We start from the raw sequence: 18,515 nt of genomic DNA on the forward strand, positions 1-18,515 counted from the left end.
TGACAAAGTTCCTCACTTTTAACTTTTGACAATTCTTTTAGTAACAACTACACATACATGGTAAGTAGTAACATAAATAATATGATCATTATTATATACTATGTAGTTTAATTTATTTTTATGTAATAGTACATATGCATTGACAGAACGATGATCAAGCCACGTGAAGTAGAATTTCCATCTATAACATGTATTATCTGTCCTATGGAAGTTGATGTTTCACATTGCTATAATTTAGCTTTTTATAAGATAGTAACTTAGTCCTTTACTCTCTAAAACTCATTTTTTAGAGAGGTTTTATTTCTTCTACTTGCTTCCTTGAATAAATGACTTTCAGGAACCATTACTATCTTTCAGATTTTTAGTATAAATGCCTGTCATTGTATCACTTCAGGTAACAACAAGTCTGCATATTTATAACTATAATAAAATTACCCTTTACTCTTTATGCCTGAAATTATATGCAAGATAGACTCCACATGAGATAATGTAATAAAATCAAAATTTCTGTGACTGAAGACTTTCTAACAGCCCACTTCTATTCAGTTGTTGACAACTATGCATGCTACTCATTTTCAATGCAATCAGCAGTCAATCTTTTTTGCTATTTATTCCTACTATGAGACACTAATTAAATTCCCCCTTGCCTGATTCTTTTCATATACCACATGAGTAGCAGGTAAAGTCAATTTGTGAACTTATTGTCCTTGACATACTGTAAAAGTGTTTCCAGCTGGAACTGATTATGTTTAATCTTCTTTGTTACCCAGGTAAAAAATAATCCAAAAAGATAACAATAAATAATTGCAGCCCTAACTTTATTTGAATTCGTTCTGCTACTGTTATGGAACAATGCATATATATAACACAGGCTCTGTCATTGTCCAAAGACAGTTCCCCCAGCTGTAATTATATTTTTCCATGAGACATGGTCCCTCTGCAGCAGGTAACAGATGAATAATTTTTAAATGTGAGAATCTGAATTGATTCACTCACGATCCTTTGATGAAGTAAATTAGAGACTGGAGTGTTCAAGAATTACTCTGAGTACAAAGCAATAGTTATGACATTTTGAAAGGTTTGATTGCTGTGAAGATATTGGGCTGTTTCATATAAGAGACCCTACAAATATAATATTTGTAATCTTTCTATAATGACTATATATTTTACACAGAGAAAATATGATTTTTAAGCAAGATGAAATTTTTGATATCTTCATTTTGGATAATGTAAGTAAACATATGTGTCATGCGGATATTATTAAAGAAATTATGATCATATTACTTATAGAATATACAAATCTAAGTATTACATATGCATTTATAAAGCTCATGATTTTATGACTTCTTAAAGATCTGAAAGAAATGCTATTTTTTAAATGGTAACATGTATAAAGTTATTTGTTCATTTATTCTCTGGTAATATGTACAATGTTTTTAAATCATATTCAGCTGGATCCATCCCCCCATCTTTTCCAGTCTTCTAAATATTTTAAGTATCTTTTATTATAGATACGTTTGTGTGTCTCTGTGTGGAAATGTACCCATGAGTTCTGTGGCTCAAGGATTTCAGCATAAGAAGGTAGGTCCTTGGAGCTCTTAGTGGATTTGAGTGGCCCAATGTGGATGCTAGAAGCCCAACTCAGAGACTCTGCATGAGCCATATATAGTCATAACCACTGAACCATATCCCCCGACCCCTTGCCTCCATTACATCATTATTTATAAAGAAAAATGAATCTCAACTAATTTCAACAAATGAGAGGTAGTATTTCAGAGAAAGTACCAAATATCTCACAATACACTTTCTTTTATAAAGATGGAATAGTGTTGCTCTATAGAAACTCATTTGCATTTGTGAAATTTAGTCATAGACAAGCAAAATAACCTTAAGTAACTAGGTGATATTACCAAGAAATATATCTATTCACAACTAAAATTTCAATAAAAATACTTTGACAAGCAGCTTTTACTGAATGCTAAATATCCCATAGGAAATGCATTGTTTGTAGAAAGTAAAACCACTAAACTTCAACTATAAAATACTTATAAAAGTTTAAAATTATAACAAAAAATTATGTAAGTTTAGTTTTATAACAAAACATCTATTTTATTTAAGTTTAAACATTATAATTTGTCATCCAGTTTATTTCATTGTACAATAACTAATGCTATGGATAACTAAGAAAATCACTTTTACTTATTTTTATTTATCATCAATTTACATTTACTGAAAAGTTCTATGAACACTGTCAGAGAAAAGGAAAGATATTGCATAAAAATAGGATTCCCAATTATGTCATCTAGGAAGTAAGATCATGATACAGAAAACAAAATATGTTGGTCCAGTTATTTATACCCAAATATAATATACAACACAAAAGTTGGTCTGTCAAAGTAACATTACAATTATAATGACATTCTAAATATTTTCTCATAAATATTCAGAATGGATAAATTTTTGCCTTTGTAGAGTTTATTTCATATTTTGTTATCTTAAAGTTGTTCCAAATTTCCATCAAAATAGTATTTACTAATAAAACCCAAAATTTGATACACTCTATGTTTTCATTTTTATCTGACATGCATATCAAAACTTATTCTTCACAAATTTATGGTGGGTGCAGACATGTCTATAAAAACACACCAGTTTTTTTTTTTTACATTTCATACAACAGGAATTGGAACATACTTATGCAAAAAACACATTTTAGGACTTGTATCATGCAGATTCTCTTCTGTCAGTACTTTTGTGAAGAATTCAGATTTAAAATAAATCTCATTGAAATAAGCACTTCTAAAAATCTTAGCAAAGACAAGTACAATCCAAAATGGAAACAGTTAGGCTTTAATCCACACCACTAAAAGAAGTCATTTAATTATTGAAGAATTTAATCTCTTTAGATTTATGGTAATTATTGATCAATGGAAAATTACTTCTTCCAACTTGCTGCTTTATATTTAGTGGATTTGTGGAAGTTTTGTTCATTTCTTCCTTTCTTACTAGTATCCTCTATTACTAATATCTGTATACACAAGAATCAAGACATCATACTCTATCATCTCTGTATGTAAATAATGTATAATTATAAAAATTTCAGTTAAACCTAAGAAAGTATAAAATTTTTAAAAGAGATCAAATGAAGTGTAAAATATTTGTTAGAGAAAAGAGACTTCCACATCCCCAATCTTGATGTAAAAAGATACATAGGATTAAAAGATACAAAGGATTAGGTTAGATGTAAATTTCATGTACAAACATCTCAGGGGGTTTGAGTGCAGATTCAAGATATAGCTACAGAACTTTCATCAGAAAAGATATATAATATACATTAGTTTTGACACTATGGAATATTCTATTCATGTGGTCACATTACAAGCCAAAAAGCAAGCTACAACAAATCCAAAAGTATTTAAAATATTCATTTTTAAGTTTTTGTAGTGTAATAAAACTAAATATCAACAATTGTAGAAATAATAGAAACTATAAAAATACTTGAGGACTGTACAACACAATTATTTTCCTTAATGAACAAGAGATCACTCAAAAATCCGTGAAAATGTTCACCTGGAATATAAATAGCAAAGGGAGTTTGAAGATAAAAGTTTATATCGATAGATGCTTTTATTAAAACCTTTCATAGGTGTATCAAATTAATAAGCCAATGTCCTGAAGTTCCTAGAAAAGATAAGCTCACATCGAACTCAAATGTAGTAAACAATAGGAAATAATAAAGATTGAAATAGAAATCAATGAAATAGGGATTAAATTAACAATATAAAGATCAAATCAAACAAAAAATTGTTTCTTTAAAAGTGTGAACAGGACATTCAAGACCTTGTCTAATCAAGCCATGTCCCCCAAAAGAGTCAAATTAGCAAAATAACAAAGGATGAGGGATGTTAAGATAAAGTCTAATGAAATTCAGAGACTTTTGGATAATATATTGACAAGTTCTATTTAAATATGGAAGAATCTTGAAGAATTTCAAAAATTAATACAAATGATCTCAAGTTCATGACCTCTTCTTTTTTAAAAAATAATATAATACTTTATTGATTCTTTGGGAATTTCACATCATGCACCCCAATCCCATTCACCTTCCAATCCCATCCTATCTGTCCAACATCCTTGAAGCATGCCTCCCCTGAAAAATTAATTAAAAACAAAACAAAGTAAACAAACAAACAAACAAAAACTTACTCCTCTATCTTTCCAATATCTCTTCATTCATCCTGGTGCCATCAGGAGCTTCAGTGTGCCGTGCAGTATAACCTTCTGTCCAATAGGCCCCATCTGCAAAGTGTTCATTGCAGTGAGTCATTGGTCCAGTTCAAGGCCTCTGCAATACCATTACCACTAGGCCTTGACAGAAACTCCTCTCAGAATTCCTGCTGTTGTCCCAAATCATGGAGATCCTTTGATTATCTTTCTATAGAACCTGTCTCTTCACACACTCCAGCATGTTATAGATGGGGTGAATGTTAGGGTGCACCGATCCAAGGCCCAGGATGTGGGCCTTGGTGGTAGCTGAGCTAGTTGGTACAAGCAACTTGGACTGCCCTTCAGAACAGGGGCAGAGAAAGCTCTCCTAGGCCTATGACAGCAGGAACAACTCTTCTGTGTCCATGGTAAGGGAAGGGGGCATCTATCCTGATATCATCCAAATAAAGAGTAGACTAATATAGTTGCAGAGCTCATAAAATGTGTCACCTCCCTTCAAATTATGGATGCAGTTGAGTATGAATCAACTAAGTGGTTTGCTTTTCATGTATCATTATACTCCACATTCACACTGACCTACAATTTTATTTAAATGTTCACATATAATAGAATGTCTTTTTTATAATCATGCCTATTACTTGACATAAGAATATACAAGAGGAAAATATACTGAAAAAATCAAATTTGTATAGTTGTAATAGTGATTTAATCCTATTCATGTATGTATTTTATCAAAACACCATTTGCCTCAGAATGACATTTATATCTTTCATCCATTATTCTAGCTTCCAAAATTAAATGTCTTCCATAAAAATTCATTTTATAAGTAACTTTAAAGATTTTTCAAATTCACTGAAATTTTTCCAACACAAATAAATTTTTTGTGTTGTACTATGTACTACTAATTTAATCATTTTGTATTGTGTGTATGTAGAAGACCCTATTGATTATGATACAATACTGAATGTCCAATACATTTTTCATTTAAAATTATATTCAACACACTCCTCTATAGGGTTCTATTCAAACTGAGTAATAATTTGCTTCCCTGGAGTTTTTTAAATGGTAGTTCTTTTTATGAGTACCTGAACACTACCATGGTTTTAATTTGAAATATATTATCCCCAAGGCTCATGTCTTAATAACTTATGTTAATAAATTTATTGATATGTAGGTGACTAGATGTTGGAGGTCCTAAAGCATAAACTGATGAACCTAACAATAAGCTAAATGCTGAATTTTCTCCTAGGAATGGGGTGAGTATGGAGGAAAAAGGACATTTGGGAGCATGTTATTAAACACATGATACTGTCCCTGAATCCTTTGCTACTGAATTTTTTGTTTTCTTTCTTTTTTTTTCTTCCTAGCTTTCATAAGGTAAGCATAACTATCTGCCTGAATACTGATTGCTACAGGCCTAGAAAGAAAAGGGATAGCCAGAAAGGACTGACCTTTCATTATATGTGATTCCTCTTAATTCTTTGCTTTTTAAATTGTGTTTCAAAAATGCTTTGTCATAGCACGACACAGCGAGAATATGTGAATAATTATGTAAGGTGTAGAAAATTATTAACCATAAATCAATGTGATAGTTCTACAAACTCATTATTATCATGAAATTATATGATTATATATATGAATAACTATATTATAATAAGTTGAGAACCACTAGGAGTATGGCAAAATGAATGAAACTTTTATAAGACATAGTATTTTGGATGTAAAATAATATTATTTGAGGAAAGAATCAACAAAATCATAGAAGAAAAATTTCCCAACCTAAAGAATGACATGCCTCTAAAGGTACAAAAAAATTACAAAACACAAAATAGACTGGATAAATAGATGATAGATAGATAGATAGATAGATAGATAGATAGATAGATAGATAGAAAAGTTCCCTCACCACATAATCAAAACACTAAACCTACAGAGTAAAGACATAATAAAGAATATAAAGAGCTGCAAAGGTAAAAGGCCAGGCAACATATAAAGGCAGACTTATGTGTTGTTTGAATCTTAGATGGTCTTTTAATAAAAAACCCAGAGCCAGATATTAGGGTAAAAGCTGAAATATCAGAGAAGCAGAGAAACCAGCCACTAGTTCTTACTTCTATAAAATCCTTAGTCTAAATAGAGTGAGTTCCTGTTTCCTCATGCCTTGTATACTTTTCTCTGCCCATACATCACTTTCTGGGATTAAAGGCATGTGTGTTTCCCAGTACTGGGGTTAAAAGTGTGTGCCATCACTGTCTGGCTCTGTTTCTAGTGTGGCCTTGAACTCACAGAGATCCAGATGGATCTCTGCCTCCTGAGTGATAGGACTAAGGGTGTATGCCACCACTGCCTGACCTCTATGTCTAATCTAGTGGCTGGCTCTGTACACTGATCCTCAGAAAAGTTTATTAAGGTACACAATATATCTCCATACCTGTGGTGATATTTTAATTGTGCTGAAGTGTGGTTTTATTTGTATGTTAATAAATAAAGTTTGCCTAGAGATCAGAAGTCACATAGGGAGGTTACATAGCCATAAACATGAGTCAGGCAGTGGTAGCACATGCCCATAATTCAATCACATGGCTTGCAGAGTCTCTGTGTGGTCAAGGACACAGTCAATCATGGTGACACGAGCCTTTAATCCTACTAACAACCATACAGACCTGGAGGTCTGTATAGACAGGCAGTGATGAGGAAGTCATGTGGCTGGGGTTAGAGCCAATGAGAAAGCAGAACAGAAAGGCAATCAAAACACAGGTTACATAGGAAGAAGCTCTCTCTGGGGGAAGCGAAGGTGAGGAGGTGGTAAGATAAGGTAGTCGTGGCTCTTTGATAGTTCTCTGATCTCTTTGGCTATTTCCTCTGTATTTGGCTCTGTGTTTCTTATTTAATAAGACTGTTTAGAAATTCATCTAAACATACCTATCAGAATTATACTTGACTTTTTAATGGAGACTCTAAAAGCCAGAAGGACCTGGAAAGACATCATACAGACACAAAGAGAGTACAGACACCAGTGCAGACTACTACATGAAGCAAAATTTTCAATTATTATAGACAGAGAAAATGAAAAATTTTATGAAAAACTAGATTTAAACAATACCTATCCACAAATACAGCCCTACAGAAGTTACTAGAAGGAAAACTCCAACCCAAGAAAGTTAGCTACACCCAGGGAAACACAGATAAATCTCACAGCAGCAAAACCCAAAGAAGGGAAAAACACACTACTGCTACTACTACTATTACTACTACTACCATAAACAACAAGAAAAAATAGCAGAAATTAACAGTTATTGGTCATTAAATATGTCTTATTATCAACTGGCTCAATTAGTCAAGAAAAAGACCCAGGCTGACAGAATGGATATAAAAACAGCAACCGTCTTTCTGCTGCATACAAGAATTATTTCTCAACTTTGAAGACAGACATTTGCTCAGAGTAAACGGTTGAAAAAAGATTTTTTCCAATCAAATGCACCTAAGAAGTAAGCTGACCTAGCTATCGTACTATCTAACAAAATAAACTTCAAACTAAAATTAATCAAAAGAGATGGAGAAGGACATTTCATATTCATCAAAGGAAAAATCCATCAAAATTAAGTCTCATTTCTGAACATCTATATTCCACATACAAGGGTAAGCACATGCATAAAAGAAACATTATTAAAGCTTACATCACACACCAAACCCCTCACATTAATAGTTGGATACTTCAACACCCCACTCTCACCAATGGACAGTTCTTCCGGACAGAATCTAAACAGATAAATAAGGTAACCAACAGGTGTTATGTCTCAAATGGACAAGACAACTACAGATCATTTTACCAAACACAAAACATATGCCTTCTTTTCAGCATCTCTTGGAACCATCTCTAAAATTTACCACATATTCTGTCATGAAGCAAATCTCAACAGATACAAAAAAAATTGTTATAACACCCTGTTTCTTATCTGATCAACAAGCGTTAATCTTGGAGTTAAACAAAACAAATTATAGAAGGCCTACAAATTCTTTGAAACTGAAAAACTAAACCAGATTACCAATGGATCAAGGAAGAAATAATAAAAAAAGAAATAAAAGTTTTCCTAGAATTCAATGAAAATGAATGCACAATTTATTGAAACTTATGGGGCACAATGGAAGCAGTGCTAAGAGGAAATTCATAGCACTAAATGCCAGCATGAAGAATTTGGAGAAATCTCACACAGTGACCTAACAGCACACCTGAACACTCCAGAATAAAAGGAAACAAATATACCCAAGAGGAATAGATGGCAGGAAAAAATCAAATGAGTGCTAAAAATCATAGAAACAAGTAGAACAATGCAAAGAATCAATGAAATGGATAGTTGTTTCTTTGAGAAAATCAACAAAATAGACAAACCATTATCCAAACAAATTAAAAAGCAGAGAGAAAAATATCCAAATTAACAAAATCAGAAATGAAAAGGGGGACATAACAATAGACACTGAGGAAATCAAGAGAATCATTGGGTCACACTTCAAAAGCCTGTATTCCACAGAATTGGAAAATCCAACATAAATGGACTGATACCTTGATAGGAACCACATACCAAAATTAAATCAATACTAGAGAAACAATTTATATAGACCTATAGCCCTGACAGAAAAAAGAATCAGTCAGTAAAAGTCGCTGTTGTAAAATAATCCTTTTGTACACTGTGAATATTTGTTGCTTTCATTGGTTTGATAAAGGGTTAAATGGCCAATAGCTATGCAGGTAGAGGTTAGGTGGTACTTGCAGACAAAAAGAGCACATGGGGATCAAGAATGACAGAGTCACCTGCCAGACACAGAGGAAGCAGGAGAAGAACCTGTTGTACTGAAAAAGGTTAAGTAGAAAGAGCTAGTTAGTAACAAGCCTAAGTTATCAGCCAAGCATTTATAAATAATAATAGTCTCTGTGTCACTACTGGAGTACAAAGAAAAACTCATATGGCACCCAGTGTCTGGCACCTACATCCACATAAGATCTGAGAAAGCTTATTAAAAGGCTCTAAACATGCAAAAATGGAGCCAGACGTGGCTTCCTTATCTCTTGTCTCTCATGCCAGCCATGGTACAGAGAAACATCTCCCAGCTGCTGACTGTGGGCTTGAGCTGCCAGCACGAGTGCCGCCAGTGCACCATTAATTAAGCTGCATGGCAGTTTAAAATTTTCCTCATGAAGACAGAAAAGATTACAGATACACCATAAAGATAGATACAGACAGGAAAAAAAAAAACTCTAAATAGATTACAGTGTGCTTAAAATTTTACATGAGCTAGGAAGATAAAAGTGAAAAGGTATAGACAGTAATAGAAAAAAATCATTTTAAAGTAATAAAGTCTTTAAAGAAAGAATAAAGTAATATAAAGGAAAAAAGTCAAGTAAAGATGAAAGGGGAGTCTGGATCCTGCATGTTTTATGTTGTCTTCGAATTTTTTGATGCTGATGAACAAAAAATAGCTGCTAAGAGACACTGGATTGTGAAGGCAGCTGGATAAAACCAACGTATCTCATTTTAAATATGTCTTACCTTCAACATGGAAATCAAAAGGTATGTTGCTTTGGGGAAGACTTTATGCTTTTGTTCCCACAGAAAACAAAAGGCTCTGGATTTATTCAGGGTTAAAGATGATGAGGTTTGGTTAAGGAAGACCCTCTGAAAATCCTGGCTACAGACATAAAGAAACAAACCTAGAATAACTATAACACATGTAATATATATTTTACCTACTCCTTTTTCCTTTATATTACTTTATTCTTTCTTTAAAGACTTTCATTAAAAACTAAAAAATCATCTTTGGCTAAATTGTGTACACCACACAGTCTATACTTGTAATAATGAAGATGTGTGTGTTACCTTCATAACTTGATGTATCTTCAGAGTAAGGGGACCAGACACACACACACACACACACACACACACACACACACACACACACGGCCCACTTGATTCAATATCTCAGAGCAACTCTGTTGCATTTCCTCTGAGTTCTGCATTGAGAACAGCTTGCAGGCTGCTGACTGAGATGGTTTAGCCTCTGAAAATACTCCAGTCAGGATTGGACCATGATCTTGATTTTTTGTAAAGGTCCCTTAAAGATGCCAGCACTCCCAGACAACAGGAAACAGTGCAGAGAAAAAGCATCCACATTCCTAAAAGATGGGTTATGGATGTTTGTCTTCACTCAGGAGGAGGTTGGTTGTAAGTTGTTATTGGTCACGGTTGTAGGAAGGGTAAACCAAGAAATTCAAAGATATCTTTCTAAGGGAAAAAGGGTGTATAATATAGAAACAATTAGATAAAAGGGTAGATTATTGAATACACTTTAATCCAAAGAACAACTATTAATCTCAAAATATTTTACATTGGTATTGATTTTGGTTTATTGATACAAATTTGAAACTATTTTTGTTATATGTATGTTTATACTCTTATTTGGAGTGTTGTGCTTATGCAGCTCATTTAAAAATGCAATGTATAATTAAGAAACACAGGTTAGTAGTCAATCATATATAATAATCAAACTTGTAGTGATATTTGATGTTTTTCAAGGTTAAACAGATATATTTAGCTAGCTAGATAGCTAGCTGGTCTTCATATACTTCAAAGGCCTATAGAATATGACATTTAAGATGTTTTATAACCTGAGGCTTTTCATGACAGTGAGTCACATTTGCTCCTGACAGCATCAGTCTACTCCAGAGAAGATGGTGGACCTTGAAGAACCTCCATATGGAGTTTACTATTTGTGGCAAAAGCTAACCATTGGGCAAAAAAATTTGGCATTTCTTTCATTGATAACAGTATACTGTCCAAACTGAACCAGCAGGGTATAAAAGAAAGTGACTGCCAAACTTTGCCAACACAAGGTAGGACAGTACTCTATACTTTGCTGCTTTGCAGAAATGTCTGTCAGATATACTAAGCCTGCAGGTTTAAGTTAAGTGCTCCAATATTACAAAGAAACTTTGGGTGACTTTCTAGGCAGCCAAATGTCCATGTCATTAGGTAATACTACTTCCTTCTGGGGTCTTTGATGAAGTTAAGGATTAAATAATTAGACTTTTAGTTTTCCTTAAATATGATAAAAAGTTAAATTCTACCAATCCTTCAAAGAAGAGTTAATGGTAGTACTCCTCAAATTATTACACAAACTAGAAACAGAAGAAACATCATCAAATTCTTTTTATGAGGATACAGTTATCCTAATACTCAAACCATATAAAGACTTAATTAAAAAAAGAGAATTACTGACCAATTATCTTATGACCATAGATGCAAAATACTCAGTAAAATATTTATAAACAGAATCCAGTAACAGATAAAAAGATCACCCACAATGATCAAGTGGGCTTAATCCTAGAGATGCAGGGATGGTTAAACATGTGAAAATCAATAAATGTAATCCAGTTTGTAAACAAACTGGAAAAAAAACCTCAAACATATGGTCATCTCATTAGATTCAAAAAAGGCCTCAGACACAGTCTAACACCTACTAATTATAATAGTCCTGGAGAGATCAGGTTTTCAAGGGACATATATAAACATAATAATGACAATTTACAGGAAGCTTATCACTAACATCAAATTAAATGGAGAGAAATTAAAAACAATTCCACTACAACAAGGAATAAGACAAGGCTGTCTAATGTCAATATAGTACTTGAAGTTTTAGCTAAAGCTATAGAAATCAATGTGATATAAATTAGAAATGAACAGGTCAAAATATCATTATTGGCAGATGATATGATAGTATACATAAGTGACCCTAAAAATTCCATCAGAGAACTCCTGCAACAAGGTGGCTGCATAAGACAGTTACTAAAAAAGAAATAATAATAATAATAATAATAATAATAATAATAATAATAATAATAAAAGCAGTAGCCCTTCTGTATACAAATGAAAAACGAACTGAGAAATAAATCAGTACAACACCCTTTACCACAGCCTCAAATTATTTAAAATATGTTGGTGTAATACTAACCAGGAAAATGAAAGACTTGTATAAAAAAAACTTCAAGTCTTTGAAGAAAAAATTTTAAGAAGCTATCAGAAGATGGAAAGATGCTCCTGGATCAATAGGATTATCGTAGTAAAATAGGCATCCTACCAAAGCAATCTACTGATTCAATACAATCTCTACCAAAATCCAAACACAAATTTTTACAGACCTTGAAAAGACAATTCTCAACTTCATGAGGAAAACAAAACAAAACACCACCACCACCAATAAAAACACAAACAACAGCAACAAAAAGTCCTAGGGTAGCTAAAACAAGCTGAACAACAAAAGAACTGTTACAGTTCCCATCATTTCCAATGTCAACTTGTACTATAGGGATAGTAATAAAACCACATGGCACTGGCATGAAAACAGACACATTGGTTGATGCAATGGAATTGAAGACTGAGACAAAAATCCACACAGCTGTGGACATCTGTATTTTGATAATGAAGCCAGAATAAAGAAACCACCTTCAATAAATGATGTTGGTCACAATGGATATATACATGTAGAAAAATCCAAATAGATTCATATTTATTACCCTGTACAAAATTCAAGTCCAAGTGGGTCAAAAACCTCAACAAAAAGCCAGATATTCTGACCCTAGATAAAGAAAGTGGAGAACTGCCTTGAAGCCATCAGCACAGGATATGACTTTCTGAACAGAACACCAATAGATCATAAAATAACATCAACAGTTAATAAATGGGACCTCATGAAACTGAAAAGCTGCTGTAGGGCAAAGGACACTGTCAATTGGACAAAGAGAGAGCATACAGAATGAGAAAAGATTGTCCCAACTCCACATCCAAAAGAGGACTAATATCCAAACTATAAAAATAAACTGTATATAAAAAATCCAAATCAGCCACTTTAGAAGGAGAGACCAGATCTAAACATTTAATTCTCAACAGAGGAATCTCAAATGGCTGAAAAATACTCAAAGAAGTGTTCAACATCCTTAACTATCAGGGAAATGCAAATAAAAACTACTTTGAGATTCCATCTTACAACTGTCAGAAAGGCTAAAATCAACAACACATGTGACAGCTCATGCTGGTGAAGTTGTGGAGACGGGAGAACCCTCCTCCACTCCTAGTGGGAGAACAAAGTTGAGAGCCAGTATGGAAATCAATAGGACTATTCCTCAGAAAGGTGGGGATCAATTTGCTTCAAGATTCAGCTGTATTATTCTTGGGTATAGACCCAGAGAACACGTCACTCTTCCACAAAGACACTTGCTCGATTTTGGTTATAGCTGCTTTATTCCTAATAGCAAGAAACTGGAAACAACCTAGATGCCACTCAATAAAGAATGGGTAAAGAAAATGTGGTACATTTACACAATGATGTATTACTCAGCTGTTAAAAAAATCATCATGAAATTCAAAGACAAAGGGATGGAACTAGAAATGATCATCCTGAATGAGGTAACCCAGACACAGGAAGACAAACATGGTATGTATTCACTTATAAGTGGATATTAGCAAAAAATTATAGGATAATCGTGCTGTAATCCACAGACACAGTGAGTAAAGAAGACAGCTCTAGGGGAGACACATGGATCTCCCTGTGAAAGAGAAATAGAATAGATTTTAAGGGTGGTCTGGGTGCTAGTGAGAATGGGAAACTGGAGGGGTCAGATGATGGGGGAGGAATGAAGGGAGGATACAGGCAGAGACTACTGGAATTGAGAGGTAGTTGGGGCATGATGTGGAAACTTAGTGCAGCGGAATCTCCCTGGAATCTATGAGGGTGACCCTATGAAGGACTCCAAGTAATGAGGGTTATGGAGCCTGAACCTTCCATCTTCTGTATCAAGGCAAGGCTTCCAGTGGTGGGTCTGGGACACCAACCTAGAAACAAACCTTCAATGTACAATCTGTCTTTCCTGGATGAAGTGCTGGGCAATTGTAGTGTAGAACTTGTGGATATAGCCAACCAATGACTGGTCTAATAAGAGGTCCACACCAGGAGGACTTCATGCTTCATACTGTGTGAGTCGTCAGGAACTGGAGGCTCAAAGTCTTAGGACAGACCCAAACAGGATTTGAAAAAAAAAAAAAAGAAAAAAAAGAGGTAACAAAATTTTTCCTAATGGTATTCTGTATACTCATAGATGGGCGTTTCGGCATTTCCCCCAATCATAATAATCAGTGAAGCTTCTTCAAGCAACTGATAGGAGCACAAGAAAATACCAGGCAGAGCTCAGGGAACCCCTAAAAGAGAGAGAAGAACTGTTGGAGCCAGACAGATGGGGGACATTAGGAGAACATGGCCCCCTGAGTTAACTAAGCAGGGCTCACAGGGGCTCACAGGGGCTCACAGGGGTTCACAGGGGCTCTCAGAGACTGGATAGACAATCACAGAGCCTGTATGGGTCTGAGCTAGGTCCCCTGCATATATGATATGGTTGTGTAGCTTGGTGTTTTTTTGCGGGACTCCTAACAGTGGGAATAGGGTTTCTCTGACTCTTTTGCCTGCTCTTGGGACCTTTTCATTGTACTAGATTGCCTCATCCATCCTTGATGTGAGGGTTTGTGCCTAGTCTTACTGTAACTTATAATGCTGTGTTTGGCTGGTATCCCTGGGAGGCCTGCTCTTCTCTTAAGAGAAACAGAAGATGAGTGGGTCTGTGGAAGAAAGGAGTAGTGTGGAGACTGGAAAGATTGGGAAGAAGGGAAACTGTAGTCAGGATGCATTGTATGCTAGAATAACATAAAGAAACAAATTATTAATATGTTAAATATAGAATGAAGGACATCTGTACTGTATTTGTTAATGATATTATGAATGGAAGAAAAAAAATGGATTGAAAATAATGTTTGAATATTACAACCTACCCCTAAAACTTGTGATTACACATTTAAAACCCTTTTTTAGAAGTAAAGTCTCTGGAAAAAAAAAAAACAAATCAATTTCGTTTCTAGGCAAAATATTAAGTTACTTGCAAATAGCCCATACTTCTCCTTGGTGAAAGTGGAGTGATTTCACAGAATGTTGTTGGTGCTTTGGGTCGGTCTTATAAGCCTGCTGGAAGGTACTTGTGCATCTGATTCATTTAACTGCTTTCATTCTTAATTATTTAGCTGGACTTCACTTTGCATTAATTAATCTCCTACATTATACTTCCTATACTCATTAATTATTCCATGATGCAAGCTTTCAAGATGTTTGCAGATCATCAGAAAATAATTTGCTATAATTTGTATATCTTATTTTTTCCCATTACATCAGCACAGCTTTCTCTGTCTCAACATTAGTCTCTCTGATACAAGTTTGGACAGGGTACATTATCAATAGAGATGATACAGATATTTAGTGCTAGACTAAAAAGAGAGTATGAAAACCAGTTTTTATTGTTGGTTGTGATTTCACAAATAACTTATTAAGTATTACTTACAATTGAGTTTTTCACCATTTTCTAAAGCAAAAATTAATTCTTCACTTATCCTCTTAGAAAGCAAGAGAACATGAAGTTCTGTAGTAGGCAGGTGGAGAGGACTTGGGGAAGGGGAAAATACATGATGCAAATATAGTATATAAAAATTAAACAAGAACAGAAAAAAAATTAAATGAAGAAACATAGTAGGGAAAGGGATTTTTTAGAAACTTTAAAATATTTCAGAACTGTGCATTAGTATTAGTAGACAAATATTTTCATTGGATTATGTAAATTTTAACTTTAAGACAATATCTTCAATTTCAATATTTATATATAAGTAGTAATCACACTCTGTTCATTTTGCTGATCTAATACGTTGTGTTGTAAATATTGGCTTACATACATATCACCTATGTCCTTCTATGAGGTCTTTGTAAGTCAATGGAAGATTTAATACTCAGATATAGTTGAAACTTTAAAATCCAAGGCTTACAAAAGATCTGATTATTCCATTAGAGTGTGAGTTTATTAAATATTTTGAAACAATTGATCCATCTTTACTGTGTCAGATATGTAAGTGTTACTTTTGGTTCAGGATTTTGTCACCATTTCTGTGATTCTCCTGTCAGAACAACCGCTTGCTTTCACATCCCCCATGCCATGTCTCTAGCCCTCAGTGGCCTCCAGCTCTGCACCTCTCACCTCAGTTTCTGTCTGTGTGCTTCTTCATTCCAAGACCTTCAATTCTTTGTCCCCACAGCAAATAAACTTTGGAGTACCCCTACATGACCACGCTCACACAAGACCTTCATAAGCTCAAATCAAGAAAGATACGTCCAGAGATGTTTCTGCTCTATTCCCATAACTCTCAAGTTTGAGTAGGGCAGTTGCTAAATAATGGTACAAATTCTGTATCAGCATATTTATCTGGGTATTAAAGGTAAATTTTTTTCTTCTGCCAGATGCTCAAGGAAAAATGTAGATGTGACTTTAAAATCATGTTTCTCCGTTTTAAAATTCTTTTTACAAATATTGTTTTTAATTTCCTGTGTCCATTTCCTTTTATGTTTTAAGTCTTTTATGTATATTTTATGGCACACAGTCCATAAAGTGTTTCTTCTCCAAATGATCTTTGAATTTTAATAGAGATTATAACCTAAATATAAAAAAAATTAATCTCAGGAAATAAAATCTCCTTTGGCTTTCTCTGAGCTAACACTATGATTATCTACAATTCCGGTACATGAAGGCTGCCTGGGCCATAGAATTTTAATGATATTCTCAGTTTATTGTATCACTATACAAAATACAACAATCTTTTGGTTTAATGCTTATGATACAATTGTACAAAATGGAACATATTTTGTCCTATATGTATGAATCTCTGAGAAAATGAAGACTCATTCTGAGCACTCTATAATTCATAAATGGGCAAATATATGTATTTCAATCATTTCTACAATGTTTAAACATGGGTTTGATTTTATGAATATGTGTTGTGTGGTGATTTCCTGTGAATTAAAACATTCCACCCTCGAGGAGCTAAAGATCTAATGATGCTCAGGAATTTCACGAAGTTGTAAGATTCACAGAGCCCATGTGAAGGAATATAAAATATGTCAAAAAAAGATTTATAAGAAGCTGTGGTGGTACAGACACAGTAAATCACTACCAGACTGAGGTGGACTTCTCTGTGATGCCAATCTTTTGGACTGCCTGATATAGCCTCATGATCCTGTAACTCTTTACTGATGCTCCTGTTACAACAATAAACTTATGCTTAACCCAGCTGAACAGGTGGAATCTTTTCTTTTGTCTTTTATTGACACTCCAGCAAACATGAATTGATGTATGTGTATTCCCAGGAAGTAGCACAATAATAATAGCTTAATAAGATTAGTTCTTTCTATGGCTGATGTTATTTATACATACAATACATAAAAGATTCACATTAAGTGTATTAGTTTACTTGCCTGTCTAGTCAGCCTTGTTACATACAGTACAGAATCTGTCACTTTATAAACTAGTTTTATTTTATTATTTTATTTTATAATTTAATTTAATTTTACATATCAGCCACAGATTCCCCTTTTCTTCCTTCCTCCTGCCCCACCTCCCCACCAGCCTATCCAACATTCCCAACTCCTCCAGGGCAAGGATTCCCCACAAGGAAAAAGAGACCAGGATAAATGAAGGTCCCATGGGAATAGGAAGAAGCAAAGTGCTAGAGAGGTCCCCAGAAACCCACAAAGATACCTCCACAATAGACTACTGGCAATGGTTGAGAGACAGCCCGAACTGACCTACTCTGGTGATAGGATGGCCAAACACCCTAACTGTCGTGCTAGAACTCTCATCCAATGACTGAGGGAAGCGGAAGCAGAGATCTACAGCCAGGCCCTAGGTGAAGCTCCAGGAGTCCAATAGGCGAGAAAGAGGGGGGATGGTATGAGCGAGAATTGTTGAGATCATGATTGGACAAAGCACAGGGACAAATAACCAAACTAGTGGAAACACATGAACTATGAACCAATAGCTGAGGAGCCCCCAACTGGATGAGGCCCTCTGGATAAGTGAGACAGTTGATTAGCTTGAACTGTTTGGGAGGCCCCCAGGCAGTGGGACCGGGACCTGTCCTTAGTGCATGAGCTGGCTGTTTGTAACCTGGGGCCTATGAAGGGACACTTTGTTCAGCCTGGGTGAAGGGAGGAGGAGACTGGACCTGCCTTGACTGAATCTACCAGGCTGAGCTGAATCCCCAGGGGAGTCCTGTAAAGTAGTTTTAAATCCAAGCTATTTTCACATTTCTAATTTGTTTTAGAGGGAAAAAAATTAAATCACAAATATAACTATATAACACATACAACCAGTCATAATTCTA

The 18,515-nt window shown here is 34.5% G+C and overlaps 1 long non-coding RNA gene across 1 annotated transcript in view; it reads right to left on the reverse strand.

Moving 5' to 3' along the window:
- LOC131919186 (uncharacterized) overlaps positions 1-18,025 on the reverse strand; it is a 69,862-nt gene extending 51,837 nt beyond the window's left edge. The window contains exons 1-2 of the long non-coding RNA XR_009381184.1: positions 17,938-18,025; positions 4,204-4,296 (exon numbers count right to left, since the gene is read on the reverse strand). This is a non-coding gene — a long non-coding RNA (uncharacterized LOC131919186). The remainder of the gene's footprint in view (positions 1-4,203; positions 4,297-17,937) is intronic.
- Positions 18,026-18,515: the final 490 nt, after the last annotated feature.

Source organism: Peromyscus eremicus, chromosome 9 (genome assembly GCF_949786415.1).
Source record: "Peromyscus eremicus chromosome 9, PerEre_H2_v1, whole genome shotgun sequence".
Taxonomy (NCBI): domain Eukaryota; kingdom Metazoa; phylum Chordata; class Mammalia; order Rodentia; family Cricetidae; genus Peromyscus; species Peromyscus eremicus.